The sequence below is a fragment of the Loxodonta africana genome, chromosome 14, assembly GCF_030014295.1.
Source record: "Loxodonta africana isolate mLoxAfr1 chromosome 14, mLoxAfr1.hap2, whole genome shotgun sequence".
NCBI lineage: Eukaryota > Metazoa > Chordata > Mammalia > Proboscidea > Elephantidae > Loxodonta > Loxodonta africana.
In genome coordinates, this window is record NC_087355.1 from 32,175,142 (window position 1) to 32,189,957 (window position 14,816).

At 39.6% G+C, this 14,816-nt stretch overlaps 1 protein-coding gene across 5 annotated transcripts in view; it reads right to left on the reverse strand.

The window, feature by feature from the left end:
• PAG1 (phosphoprotein membrane anchor with glycosphingolipid microdomains 1) overlaps positions 1 to 14,816 on the reverse strand; it is a 203,795-nt gene that overhangs the window by 113,765 nt on the left and 75,214 nt on the right. For 2 of the 5 annotated variants that reach the window (XM_064267868.1, XM_023545821.2), the window contains exon 3: positions 9,717 to 9,943. The exons of the other annotated variants lie outside the window; for them this stretch is intronic. The gene's annotated coding sequence lies outside the window, so the exon portion shown is untranslated. The remainder of the gene's footprint in view (positions 1 to 9,716; positions 9,944 to 14,816) is intronic. 5 annotated transcript variants of the gene reach the window in all.

A 14,816-nucleotide genomic window follows, 5' to 3' on the forward strand; every position in this document is an offset into this window, starting at 1 on the left:
TGTTTATCAATGTTGACATTACTCTTCTACCACTTAGCTAACTGGAGCACTTGTGAGTGACAAGGACATCAGATAATCCAACAGAGATCAGAGGTGCTTATCATACATAATTAACAAGCATAACATGGTGGTGGCAATGATAATGATAACATCAAGGACTACTACCACCACAATTTCCTGAGCGCCCACCATGCTCCGAATGCTTTGCAAACCTTATTGCTACTCCTTACAATGACTTTTGTAGTTACTGACAGTTAACTTCAACCTTGGTACTCTGAACAGTGGCCCTTAGAATCTTCTTGTTCTTGCGAAGTAAGACACCCATTCATGAATGAAGGAGGGTTAAGTGTTTCCGAGGGGTTAAGTGACTCACCTAAAGGTATACAACCTTCATTAAGTCCCACTTCTAAGAGAATCCTCTCTCTCTTTGCATTGCCATGAACTGCCTAGTAATGAGAAACAGATCCCTGGCTGGGACTATGTTTGCGAAATCCTATTCACTGAAGCCCTGAAAGTGATTTTGAGGTGAGACCTTGTAGCAAGATTTTTCCATGCCACCCTCTGGCTTCAGTGGGAGGCCTGCCATGGGCACCACTACCACCAGCAGAAGGAACAGTAAAACCGTAACAGCAGCAGCGACCACCACCATTGCAAGAGGCCAGCTGACAAGCAGGGCGATGAGGCCATATTTTAGCTTAATGTCCTTAACTACTTACTTTTTTCTTTAAGTATTTCAGCTATTTTGTAGTCTGATATGTGGGTGACGTTTTTCTCTAAATCAGAATGTAAAATCATCTTTAGTTTGACAGTAACTGAGCTGCTACATTGCTTCTTTACATGTCTGATCAAAATATAGCTCTAGAAAGTCTACAGATAATTTAAATTTCAGGAAGTATTTGGAGAAGCTTATTAATGCATTACACAACCATTAACCAAGAAAAATACTAATCTTTAAGATCACTGTTGAGCATGGGGAGCTATTATCATTAGGATTATTTTGTGAACTAGCCCAAAACCTTATGTTACACAGAGGCTAATGTCTTTGCTCAATGGATTAGAATTAATTTATGACCTCTGCTTTTGACTTAATGCTATAAACATCTCTGTTGTTCCTGAAAAACAAAGACTGCTCCCGCATGATTTTTAGGTAGGGAAATTGAAATTGAAGTACTAAGAAAATATTTGCTGGAGGAGACAAATGCCCAGATCAAAGACGCTAAGACACCGAATGGATATTTATTATCCAAACTAATCCTTTTATATTTCAAAGCTTATTTATTTTTACTATGCTCTTCAATAGTTATTCTAGCATAAATTTAAATTCATAAAAAGAGAATGCAGAGTTAACAGTGTCAAGAGCTTTGAAGTAATATTCAAGTAACGCAGATGAGGATTAAAAAGCATTTGTTATCTTTCATGGTCGCTGGCACATATATGTTGCAGCTAAATTTTCCAGCCCTGGAGGTTTACTGGCAGGCATTTGAGCCACGTTAGTTAAGTTCTGGCATTGTGGTGCATGCTGGTGCAACTGTCTAAAAAACAAGGAAGTTGGTCTGCACCACATTTGAGCGTTGAGGGCCATTGGCATGAGGGGATGCTTCCCGGAGGAGTGACTGTGTGGAACTCTTGTGCTTTTGGCTTCCGTACATCCAGATAAGGCTTCCAAGTATGTTTACTATTCCCTTCGTGTTAGTGGGAAGGTATGGTTTCTGGCACTTAGAAATATTCAAGTAAATGAATTATTTTTGGTGTGAAAACAGTTTATGATGTACTTCCTGGGCCACGGTACTGATAGGTACTATGTATGTGATGAGATTTATGGAGCATGGGACTGATATGGACCACATGTATTATGTGCTTCATGGAACATGGGACCAATATGGACTGCTTGTATTAGTCACCTCCCTGATGATATCTTTTATAAAGTGCTCACTATAAAGTTGAGTAAGGTACTTTATGGTTTAAGTGTAACCAGGAAGTGTGATACACTTCCTGGACCACAGTACTAATACATACCACGTTTGTGATGTACTTCTTTGAACATGGTACTGATAAGGACTGCTTGCAATAGGCACCTCATTTCTTCAAATAATAAAAAACTACCAACAAACAATGATTCAGCAGGCATTCCATCTGTGAATAAACATGGCATCACCGAAAAATAAAAAAAGAAAAAAAATGAATTTATCCATGAAAAGGTTTCTGAATATGTCCTTCAGATGAACCAGAAAAATGATAACCTAATGTTAGCATTTTAACTCCACCCAGCCCCTGGCCAATGCGGCCCTGCATAAAGAACTGAGATTTAATTTTTAAGCATTAATGATAAATAATTAATGATGCCACTTTAAAGGGACAACTCAATAAATCAAGTAGCCATGCTCTCTTCATTATATTCAAATAATGAAAGTACAAAATTGTCCAATATTCTGACTTTACAGCATTCCTAAATTGACTCATGAAACATTCTCTAATATTGAGAAATGAATCCATCTACATGGCTTACTTGATAAAAAAATAGAGGCCTATAAATATTTATCTCTCATTGAATACACTTTATGGCAACTCCTAAAAGACTGTAAAGGAAACCGCTGGTCTAATTGCAGGTGGGGTAGAGAATACAAGAAACATTAATGTTGGTTACTTAAAAGCTTAGGTTACTGTCCTCAAGGGGATCAATAGACAGGACTTGGAGACAGATTAGGCATGAGCAATAAAAGGGAGAAAAGCATCTTGGGTAAAAGGTGGTGCTGTTAACTGGAATAGGAAATTCAGGAGGAGAAACTGATTCCACAGTGGAAAATACACATGAAAATTGGAGTTTGGTAAATGTTGCTTTTAAGCTGAATGTTGGAAACCCTGGTGGCGTAGTGGTTAAGTGTTATAGCTACTAACCAAAGGGTCGGCAGTTCAAATCCGCCAGGTGCTCCTTGGAAACTCTATGGGACAGTTCTACTCTGTCCTATAGGGTAGCTATGAGTCAGAATCGACTCAATGGCACTGGGTTTGTTCTTTTTTGTTTTGGTGGGACATGAAGGTAGAGAAATTTGGTGAGTAGCTAAATTTATGAATCAAGATCTCGGGAGAAAGGTTGAAAGTAGTGAGCAATATCTGGGGTATGCAAATGTTTTTAGTAGAGGACAGGAGAGTAAATATTTCAGGCTTTGCAGGTCACACAAGCCTGTTGCAACTACTCAACTGTGCTGTTGCAGCACAAAAGCAGTCACAGAAAATAGCTACACAATGAGCATCGCCGTGTTCCAATAAAACTTTATTTACAAAAACGGGGTAGGCCAGATTTGGTCCAAGAGTTGTACTTTGCCAACCCCTGAATTAGATGATAAATGAAGCCCTGGGAAATGGATAAGATCACTGAAGAAGAATGTATGGAAGACAAATTAATATGATATGAAACTTGAAAACATCTACATATAATTATGAATTTCTATTCAGTTCAGTAAGGATATGTACTATATATACAAGGTATTGACTTGTAATCAGACCCCACCCAAAAAAAAAAACCCATTGCCATCGAGTGTAATCAGAGAGGCAGTTCAAAAATCCTGAATCTGATTTATACTGTGTGTGAAACTGGGTGAGTTTTTTAACCTCTGAGCCTCAGTTACCTTGACTACGAAATGAGGATAGGGATGCCAACAGTTAACCCTAGGCACAGTGCTAAAGGATACGAACTATTCCTACCAATTCTCAGAACAAGGCATTATTGTTGTTGTTGTTAGCTGCTGTTGAGTCAATTCTGACTCATCATGGCAACTTCATGTGGGCAGAGAACTGTTCCATAGGGTTTTCAAGGCTGAGACCTTTTGGAAACAGATTGCCAGGCCTGTCTCCCAAGGCACCTCTGGGTGGGTTCAAACTGCCTGTCTTTCAACTAGTAATCAAACACTTAACCATTCGCGCCACCTTGGGACTCCTTAGGTACTGTTATCTCCTCTTTTTATAAATGAGGACACCCTGGCACAGAAGAACAAAAGAACACGCCCAAGTGATACAGCCTGTAAGTGGTGGAGGTCTGGTTCCAGCCCAGGCAGTCTACCCTAGACCCCTTGCTCTTAATCATACCTGCACCTCAAAATGTCACAATGAGGAGTAGATAAGAGAAAGTGAAGCCTTTTATTATAGTGCTTTGTGTGTAGAAAGAACCCAATAAGTAGTGGCCATTATTATTATTATTAACCCTGAACGAGGTTAACAGGCTAAGGATACAATGATGAGTAAAAAAAAAAATGATGAGTAGGACACTTAAATTCACTGAATTTCAAACATCAGCTTTAAAAGGGGAGTGGGGGGAGTGGGGCGGAGTGGGGTGAGGGGGGCATTAGGGAAGGAAATAGTATCAGCTTTCATTACTATCTGCCTGGCATTTGTTTGTTTTTACCAATCATTTCTTATAAGGTTTGGTTTATTTTTATTTGTGTGCATACATAGAAACTTCCAGAAGGATGGTTTCTATGTGTTGCTGGTGTTCAAACCTGATGTACAAATACACAGGTTCCTCTTTTAGGACCATGGCAGATATGTTTTCACAAGCATTTAGTCTTGGCAAGAACTGGGATTAGAGTTTTGGAAAAAAATTAATAAAAAAGGGTTGGGTAGGGGGAGCTTCAACAAAGACATTTCTGGCCAGCATCCACTAAAGTCCAGCTCAAATCTCCCTTCATTGCAAAGAGTTCTATGATTCCTTCCCTGATCCTCTTCTCTTGGCACATTTTTGATATTTCTTAGGGCAGTATTTCCTGTTAACAGTTTATGTTGTTCCTGAATAAAGAGTCCCTTGACTGATGGGATTGGACTTTTTACTTTTCTTGATATGTGAAACATTGGCTAGCACAGGGATTAACATATGTGGTATTAAGAAGTACAAAAGAAGGTCATTAACCCAAATGAAGTTAAAACCAGTTCTTAAATTTTCTATAAGAAGAAGGACCCTGCAATGCCTACCAATAAAATGGGTAAAATATTCAGATCTGAAAGAAGAGGCATGGAAGGCATAAATAAGAGAAAATATAAAGGTTAGATTATGTAAGGGCAAACTGCATTCATAGCATTAAAAAAGGTATCTGCTTATTTCTGTAAGTATTCTGTATAACTACATACCTATTCCTTTAATAACTATCAGCATCTTAAATACATACTTTATTGCATAAGGACTAAATAAATGTCAATGTTTGCCAGCACAGCACAAAATTCAAATATGCCTTGGGGGCTATGTTAATGCCAGGGTACTAAAAAGACCAGTATTTACAGCATAAAACATTAAGCATAGTCCCTACTCAGAAGACAGATGGGACCCTATAGATAGACACCAAGGGGTCCTCGGTCAACTTTGGGAAGGCGGGTAAACTACCTGCAATTATATGCAATACTTTTCTCTGCATGGGCCCTTCAGTGACACAGCCTAGAATTATCTTTAGATCCTTAAAGGAGTCTATTACCTCCTCAAAAGCTAGGTCAAGCTCTACAAAATGGCCTCTCTAAAGCACATTTTCAATCTGCCCTAGTGGCACAGCTGGAAACCCTGGTGGCATAGTGGTTAAGTGCTACTGCTGTTAACCAAAAGGTCAGCAGTTTGAATCCACCAGGTGCTCCTTGGAAACTTTATGGGCAGTTCTATTCTGTCCTATAGGGTCGCTATGAGTCGGAATTGACTTGATGGCAATGGGTTTGGTTTTTATTTTTTTAGTGGCACAGTGGTTAAGAACTTGGCTGCTAACCAAGGTCAGCAGTTTGAATCCACTAGACGCTCCTTAGGAACCCTATGGGGCAGTTCTACTCTGTCCTATAGGCTCGCTGTGAGTTGGAATTGACTGGACAGCAACCGGTTTTGTTTTTTTGCTGGTTTAATTTTAAAAAGAATAGAGAACTAGGTTATTAATCCAAATTAGGCAAGTGAATATTTGTGTCTGCTCCACCCACTGGCATTAGATCGAAACTCAAAATTCTGTCCATTAGTGAGAAGCCAAGTTACTTTCCCACCGTTTACTCAGGGAAACATACCCTTTTAACCTAGAATTTTTAAATAATTCAGTGTTCAGGGATCTGAGGTATCTTTTTATAGAACTCAAACAGTCAATAAATACCCCAAGAGTTGAGCATTTCTGCAATGCTTAACTACTAATTACTATACCTTACTTGTAAATTAATCTGTAGAATTAATTCTAATTTAATAGATCAAAGAACATAGAATATTCTATAAGAATACTTTGGTTTTTAAGATTTTTTTGAGGTGAATTACAGCAAGTTGATGGCAAAATTAAGGTAAGAATTGAGAATTCCTACTCTTCAATTCATGGGCAAAAATCTATTCTTTTTTAAATGAAAAGCTTCTTAGCATCTCTTGGGAGAGAGCCCTATTCTTTCCTTAGAACAAAATAAATTTCTCTCAGGGACTGGATTTTTAGAAACTTTATGGCACTTACAAAAGGCTTTTGATATATCCCCCTGCTAATTTAATTTCCTGCCTTTTCTCTGTTAATAGCCAGGACCAATTGGAATACTTTTTCCATATTATTGAAAATCAGTGCACAGAGCTGCATTAATGCTGTGAGGCCATTAAAGTACAAGAGGTTACTACTTTGAAGTGTAAAAGATGGTTGAAAATGAGCTGACCTTCTGAAATTAGGAATTAAGTAGCAATGGCTCTGGGAGAATGGGATTCAAAAGGTATTTTCTGTTTTACCTGAAACTGTCCAATGAACATTGTCTCTGATGACCACAGAACTAACATTTCCTTATGTTAACCTGAGATGAGGGCCCATAAAATCATATTCAGGCTCTTCAGCAGCTTCTTCTCACCCTGAAAGAATAGCTTCATTCATGCATATTCCAATTTATATCTGTTTTGCATAAATGAAGCAGACTTCGTAGGAAAGATCTGATTCATTATCATGTAAAATACAGCCATTAGCAGAAAAATCTAGTAACTCTTTTCCCAGACACAACAAGATAGACTGTCAGGCTACAGGGCATGAGTTGGGAGATGAGAGGTGGAGTGTTCCTGTAAGAAGGAAGCCTTTATCCTTTAAGAGGTATTCACAGGGGTGTATTAAATAATAGGACCAAAAATGGAAGTTACAACTGGCCATTCCTTGAGTCTATCGTCAAAAGCAGAAAATTCTATCTGATTAACCCTTAGCGTTAACACCGGTGTAGGTAATTCTTAACTGTGTATATATTTTTCTTAAGCTTTCTGTGGTTAAAAAATTGGATAGGATTCATTTGCCACAAATGCCTGTCATGCTAACATATTAGATGTGTTATCATCATCCTACCAATCAGATACCACAATGAAGAAGTAACTGCTGGTTGATGACGCAAAGGCAGGACACTAAGTACCACAGGATTCCAAGGCACTGGGAGGCAAGGACAAATCCTGGCTCTGGGCACTGATGATGATCAAGGGTGAGCAATAAGGGAAAATCCAGAAAGAAGCAGATTAACAGAGCAAACATTTAATGAATGCCTATCAGATGTCAGGTACTGTGTTAGGCACAGGGAACACGGGGTGAACAAAACAGCCAAGGTCTCCGCTACTTCCTCACAGGTGAAGACTGACGATAGACACTGAAGTATCAGATAAACCAAGCCAGCTGCCATTAGCTCAGTTCCGACTCATGGTGACCCCACATGTGTCAGAGTAAACCATGCTCCGTAGGGTTTTCAGTGGCTGATTTTTCAGAAGCAGATCTCCAGGCTTTTCTTCTGACGTATCTCTGGGTGGGCCTGAACCTCTAATCTTTCAGTTAGTTGCAGAGTATGTTAACCATTTGCACCACCCAAGGACTCCAACGTATCAGATTGGGAAAATAAGTTTAAAAGGTAAAACAGGAAAAAAAGTCTTGGGGGTTTCCTAAGCCCAGGTGCTTAGGGCAGTTCTCGCTCAGGAAGTAACCTTTATGCTGAGGTCTAAAATTACAAGAAGGAGGCACCCTCTAGGCTTCTAACCTATAACAACGGTTTTTGGTGGGAAAAGGGTAACAGATGGCAAATTGGAGGCAAATGATTCAGTGTAGTAATTCAGTAGTTTTCACCATTCTCTGTGTGCTTGAGGCACATTTTCAGCTGTTAAAACATTTTTCAGATTATACAAAGCAATTCAAAATCAATCAACAATAATCACAATTCAGTCACTAATGACAATTCAGCTAACAATGTCTCAGTCTGTGAAAGCACCCACACTCACCCCAGGAGTCACCAGTTTGCCTTCAATTCTGAGTTTCTATTTGCAGCATATTCCACACTCTCATACACTCTGGAGGCAAATGTCTTACTTAAACAGGAGCTCTTTCTTTAACAGAGGTTCAAGAACACACTACATTCCTTTGCCTATACTTGCTCTTCAGTCTGTATCATACCAAATAATCTGTCTGGCTTAATATCTGTCTAACAATACCTTTAACTGTATATATATGTATGTGTGCTTGTATATGTATTTCATACGCATTATATGTATTCAAAGAAGCCCTGGAGGTGCAGTGCTTAAGCACTTGGCTGATAACAGAACTCACCAGTCTGAACCCACAGGCCACTCCACAGGAGAAAGATGTGGCAGTCAACCTCCTTAAATGTTACAACTTTGGAAACCCTATGGGGCAGTTCTACTCTGTGCTATAGGGTCACTATGAGTCTGAATTGACTCGACGGTGTAACAAATGCCACTCGGGTTCTTGTCTTATTAGCCGATTGAAATAAGACTGATTGCAAGGGACAGAAATTGGCAAGTTTATTGTCTGCGCATACAAGGAGCGCGTGGGGTCTAGTGACCGTAAGGCCACGTGCTCCCTGACTAAGGGGGCTGGGGAGCTTTTTGTTTCCAATGGTGTCGGAGGTTGGGTTTGGTACCGGGAACTCTCTGCCCTTAGCCCCTCTCATGCCCATATTTGGGAGCACGGGGTGGGGGGTGTCAGTTGAAGGATGTGATTTCTTCAATCTGTGCATGCTTCAAGGTGTAACTCGGGCTAGTTCAGTGGACAGAGCCACTACCTGCTGAGACTTCCTTAAAAATGTTCCTCAAAACAAGCTTGTGGTTAGCAAGACAAAGAGGCGGAGAAGGGGTGTTGACTGGGGTTTTCAATATGGCTGAGCAGCCTGTTTCAAGGGCAATGAGTCTGGTTTTTTTGACTATATATTCAGCTGTGGAAAAAATACATTTTAAACATTTGTATTTGGCAGCACACCTTTGTGCTATGGAGCATTGAGCGGGCAATGGTGAAAAATCATGTTAGTGAAATGGCAGACCCTGGTGTGCCACTCCAACAGTTTCTAAGTTTTCTGGCTACCCCATTATGAAGCATTTCTAATTTCTCACAGAATTCTCAACTTCTTGTTTTTTCCTCTATATGAGGTATTGAAAAGTTTTTCTTTTTTTCTCTTAGTTAATTCTTCATATTTAAAAGCACCAGAGACATGGTTAACTTGGTACTTTTACTGGTGGTCTCACGGCTATATTGAAAATCTATTTTAGAAAACATTAAGACATTAAGAGAGCTTCCTGGTAGGCAAAGTGCAATACCATACAGAAAGTTTAGTTATTTACTTTAAAATCTACTAAATAAAGGGAGAAGGGGAAGAGGAAGAAGAAAGTGAAAGGAAGGAAATATTTAGGTGGTGGAATAACTGAGCACTCCCCCCTTCCTCCCACTCATGAATAACAATCGAGCGACTTAGTATTTTAAAATTAAGAACAAAAACCCTACTTGGAGCTGGGCCATTTCTCCTGGTGAGCCTGGAAGAGCCATTTACAGTCTGTGTGATGTCTCTTCTATTCAGGCAGACTCAGACAGGGCCTTTAGTGCTTCTTAGGTGCTTGGCACAATACTGACGAGGAGATGGACAGTCTTGTATTCCCAAAGTGGCATGCTCATAAGAAAAATATCCTTTTCCTTGTCATGAAAAGGACTATAGGCAGCAGTCACAGCTGTTTCTGATGGGAAAAGAAGCTATAATCAGAGCATCTCCATTTTGCCCTTGCTGTTAGCCTGACCAAGAGCTCTGTGTGATGGAGGGAAATTCTTTCTCCATGGGTGGGGACAGTGGTTTCCAAAAGATGAAGTGGGAGCATCAATCCAAGGAACACAAAAAGGAGACACTTGGTCACAAAAAGGGGATGGGGCTAGGGAGGGGAAGCAAGCACAGGGAGCAGGGAGCATCCACATGTGGAATACTGGAGGGGCCGCTGGGCCCCTTCCTGACAAAGTCCTAGATCTAAGCTCTGTCTGTCTAGACACCTTGCTATCATCCTGAGATCTGACAAATGATGAGTAAAACTTGCTACAGGTTTTATCTGATGGAGGCTGGAACATCAGAAGACATCCCAAACCATCATTCTGTGAGACTCTAGGGCACACAGAGTTGGGTGGGCACTGGTCATCTCCTGTGCACTGACAGAAGAACCCTGGAGGTGAGAGGCCATCCAAACAGCTTCCCTGATGCCTGCAGATATGAGATAGGCACATCCTGAAAAGGAAGGATTTAGCACAACTAGGTCACACAGCAAAAGTACTAGAAACTATGGCTGATCCGAGAAGTCCACTGTTCAAAATCATCACATGTTAATAATCTGGATGTGAGGGCTGCCCTGTTACGAGAACCATCACTCCATTGATTACGAGGGTTGATTTGGTGAGTTAAGGGGGCCACTAAAGGAAATGAACATAGGGTCAAGGACAGTGACCTTCCTAACTAGCTGCCTCAGGGAGCACATAATTAATTGATTTTTTTAAAAAAGAGCAAAAGGGTAGTGTTACAGAATATAAAGCTTACTATGTTTGTTGTTTTGTATATTGAAGGAATGTTAAAAAGACTTTGGAGGATTTGCGAAAGCTGTTTAGAAAATATAACAAATAACCCTTAACATAATGGTTAGATTCCAAACAGGTAACTCCTTCTTCTTCAAACCAGTCCTCCAGTGTCATTTCTACCTCAGCCAATTCAGGTTTCTGCTGAAGCAGGAATCTATGATGGGTAACTTCAGCCTTGGTACTCCAACGGGTGCCTCTTGGAATTTTCTCATTTTTGCCAAGTAAGACACTCACTCATGAAATGAACAGCAATGTTCTTAGAGCTTCATGGGGAAAACTTTAAAGCATAAACATGCTACCAGGTTAAAACAACACACACTGAGCTTCTGTTAAGGATGATGGGAAAATGTGGAATCGGACAATGGTGACGGCTGAACAACAACAGGTTAAGCACAATGAATGTCATTGAATTATACCTGTGAAGAATGCTGAAATGGCAAATGATTCATTATACATATATTTACAAGAAAAAATTTCAAAACAACACAACAAATGTTACTGGCAATGAACAGTTATTGTTGTGAAGGGCTTTTAGATACTTTCATCTTCTAACTACTACCTAGGACCCTCTTCTGAACAGGCTCACATTGTTACTATTGATAGAATGGAAACAGCTGAGACCCAGAGGGATAAATGGTGAGGGCTCAAGTCCTGTAGGAGCCAAGGCCAAGCTGAAGCTCTCAAGCAAGTGCTGAAGATCCCGGCCTCTAAACGCAAGTTGTACAACCTCACTGGCTCCGAAGTTTCTGAGAAAATTGTAGCTACTGGTAGCTAAGTCTAATCATATAAAATCTCCTCTTTTCACAGAAAATCATGGACTTTTAAAACTGGGAGAAATTTTATCCTTCATAAAAATATAATCCTCACTTTATTAATCCCCTTTTTCTCCCTCTTTTTTGAAACATGAACTAGCTAGTTTTAAAAGGAAAATGGGAGTCTTGATATATCGAGCATATGGAAGACAAGCATATGCCTGACAATTTCACATACCCCTACTTACCTTTATTTTAATGAACAAACAAAACAACAACATAAGCAAAAACCTTAGCCCCCCAAAAAATCAGTAGCTCACTTTAAGCCACACAGCAGCCAGAAGGCAATAATGAACCTGGCATCTGGGTTGCCTGACTATGACCAGTTCTTCTATGCTAAGATCAGATAGAAAAATAAGATATGTAAAGCTTCACGTGATGATAATTTTAGCCACTAGATACATGTTTTAATCACAAGAAAAATCAGTTAAGGTTGGAGGAAAAATCTGGGACATATTTTCATTAAGTTATAAAAAACTAGTAATTTCTATGTGCTTAAAACCTTCTAAAAGAGAATTTTTTTTATATATATACGTTTGCTGTCAAATTAATTCTGACTCATGGTGACCCCATGTGTGTCAGAGAAGAACCGTGCTCTATAAGGTTTTCAATGGCTGATTTTTTGGAAGTAGAATGCCAAGCCTTTCTTCTGAGGTGCCTCTAAGTGGAAGTTGAACTGCTAACCTTTTGGTCAGCAGCTGAACACATTAACTGCACCAGCTAGGAACTCCAAAAGAAAAGATAGTATAATGTACACAACAATAGACTACATAAAATATGCATGCGTGTATCAAAAAAAAGTGAACACTTTCAGAATGATACATGATTTATATGTCCTAGCTACGGAGATAGTAGTAGCTATCATTCAAACCAAAGTGAACATGCTCACGTAACCACTCCTTAGGTAGAAAAAGCCCACCCTTTGGGATCCCTGCACTAAGAGGCAGAATCACAGAGAACACATCAACAGGGCCAGCACTTCCTTTGGGAACGAGATGACAGACTGGGTATCAACAAGGCTATCCAGCCTAGTGTTCTGTGGTGTCTCTGACCCATTCACAGCCCCAGCCTGAATCATGCTGCATTTAGGTCCATTTGAAAAGTAGCATAGAAGGCAGAGGAATGAAACTTAACCACATACTTAAATTTCCTTTTTACACCAGGAACCGTGGCAAACGCATTTTCAGGCTTATGAGGTTACCCTCTAGCATCGGAACATTGATTTTTGAGTCTTAACAAAAGCTCTCCTTATTGTGCCTGCACCACAAAACTACGCTGCTGTAACTCCTGTCAGACATCATCTTTGCTTTATGAATAAATAAACCGATGCTCTAGGGAAACATTGATTTAAGAGGAAAAATCAATACACATCTAGCATGTGGTCGACTCAAGCTTTAAGGCTACTTATTCCCAAAGTACAAGAGATTATTAACTGTAAAACCATAATTTCTTCTTCCTAAACACAGGTTTAAGTGCAGGTATGTGAAATTGGCAGGCATAATACTTACCTTCCATACCCAAAAAAATGAAAACCAAACCCTTTGCCATCGAGTCAATTCTGACTCATAGTGACCCTATAGGACAGAGTAGAACTGCCCCATAGAGTTTCCAGGGAGCGTCTGGTGGATTCCAACCGCTGACCCTCTTGGTTAGCAGCCGTAGCTCTTAACCACTACACCACCAGGGTTTCCTAATAAAAAAAAAAAAAAATTCCCCTTTTCGTTTTAAAAGTAGGTGGCCAGCACTTCAAAAAGAAGAGAAAGAGAAAAAAGGATAGACAAAGCAATAGTGACAAAATCTTGATAATTTTTGAATCTGGATGGTGAGTATATGAGGATTCACTGTACAACTCTCTTGAACGTGTAAAATTTTTATTAAAAAAATTTGAAAAGTGAATGTTGGCTTTGAGAAAACTCTATACGGCTAATATCAACCAAGACATTGACAATGGTTCTCTTTGAGTGATGGGCTCATAATTTAAAAAAAGAAAAAAAAAAACGGTTGTCAGAGAATTGACTCTGATCCATGGCGACCCCATGTGTGTCAGAGTAAACTGTTCTATAGGATTTTTAATGGCTGGGTTTTCTGACATAGATTGCCAGGCCTTTCTTTTGAGGCACCTGTGGGTGGACTTGAACTATCTGCACCATCTAGGGGCTCCAATGGGCTCACAGTGAAGTTCTTTTCTTACTTGGGATTGTCGTATTTTCCAAGTTTGTATAGTGAATACACACACGTGCACACACACACACACACGAAAGACATATATAAGAAATGTAGGGAAGGATAGGAAAATAATAAATAACAAAGATGAATTAAACTGATTGCAAAGTATTTTGCTGACTACTAGCCTAGAGATAGCTAAATTCATATAACGGCACTTATTTGTATTCAAAGCCAATTCTTTCTTATGACTCTTGGATGTTTTCCAGGGCACGAAAGCCAGTTATTATTAAAATTGACTGATTTCAAAAATAAAATGAGTAGCTTACGCTGAAATTATCCTCATCTTGGAAAGTCAAAGATCAAATACAAGACAAAAGCTGGCTAAAGCAATCATTTTTCTCAGCTTTGCAATCACCTTACAACCTAAGCCTATTTTCACAGTGAAGACAGTTGTTAAAGTTCTGACATGCCCTGCTGTAACCTTTGATTACAAACCCACTCCAGAAAGCTAAGGCTCTTGCTTTCTTACTCAGAATTAGTTTGAATTAAAAATGAATCCCATTATTTTTCCCTAGCTCCTCAAAGATGTAGTTTAACACTAATTGTGTTAACAGCCGCCTCTCCAGAAACACGCTCATTTGTTGACTTGGATTAGGAGCTCACATGCTGTAACAATGACAGACTGTCTCCCTGGACAATTACTGATTCTGCCTGAGTTCTTATTGCTTGTCTTTCTGATAACTGGAAAGCCCAACTCTGGAAATTTGAAACACATTTCCAAGATAGCCATATTAGAAGCAAGAAAATGGGCTGGGGTAATTAAAATTTTGAATCCCAAATTAAAACATAACAAAAGTAACTACTATCATCACCAAAGCTGGTGAGGATTCTGGCTGACTCTACTTCCAAGGTGGAAATGCTACATAATCACAAATTCCGAGAATATCTAGCCACGAGAATGCTGATTATCAGCAGAACAGGGAAAGGGGCTGTGAGTCAGTTTTGGCAGCTCTTCTTT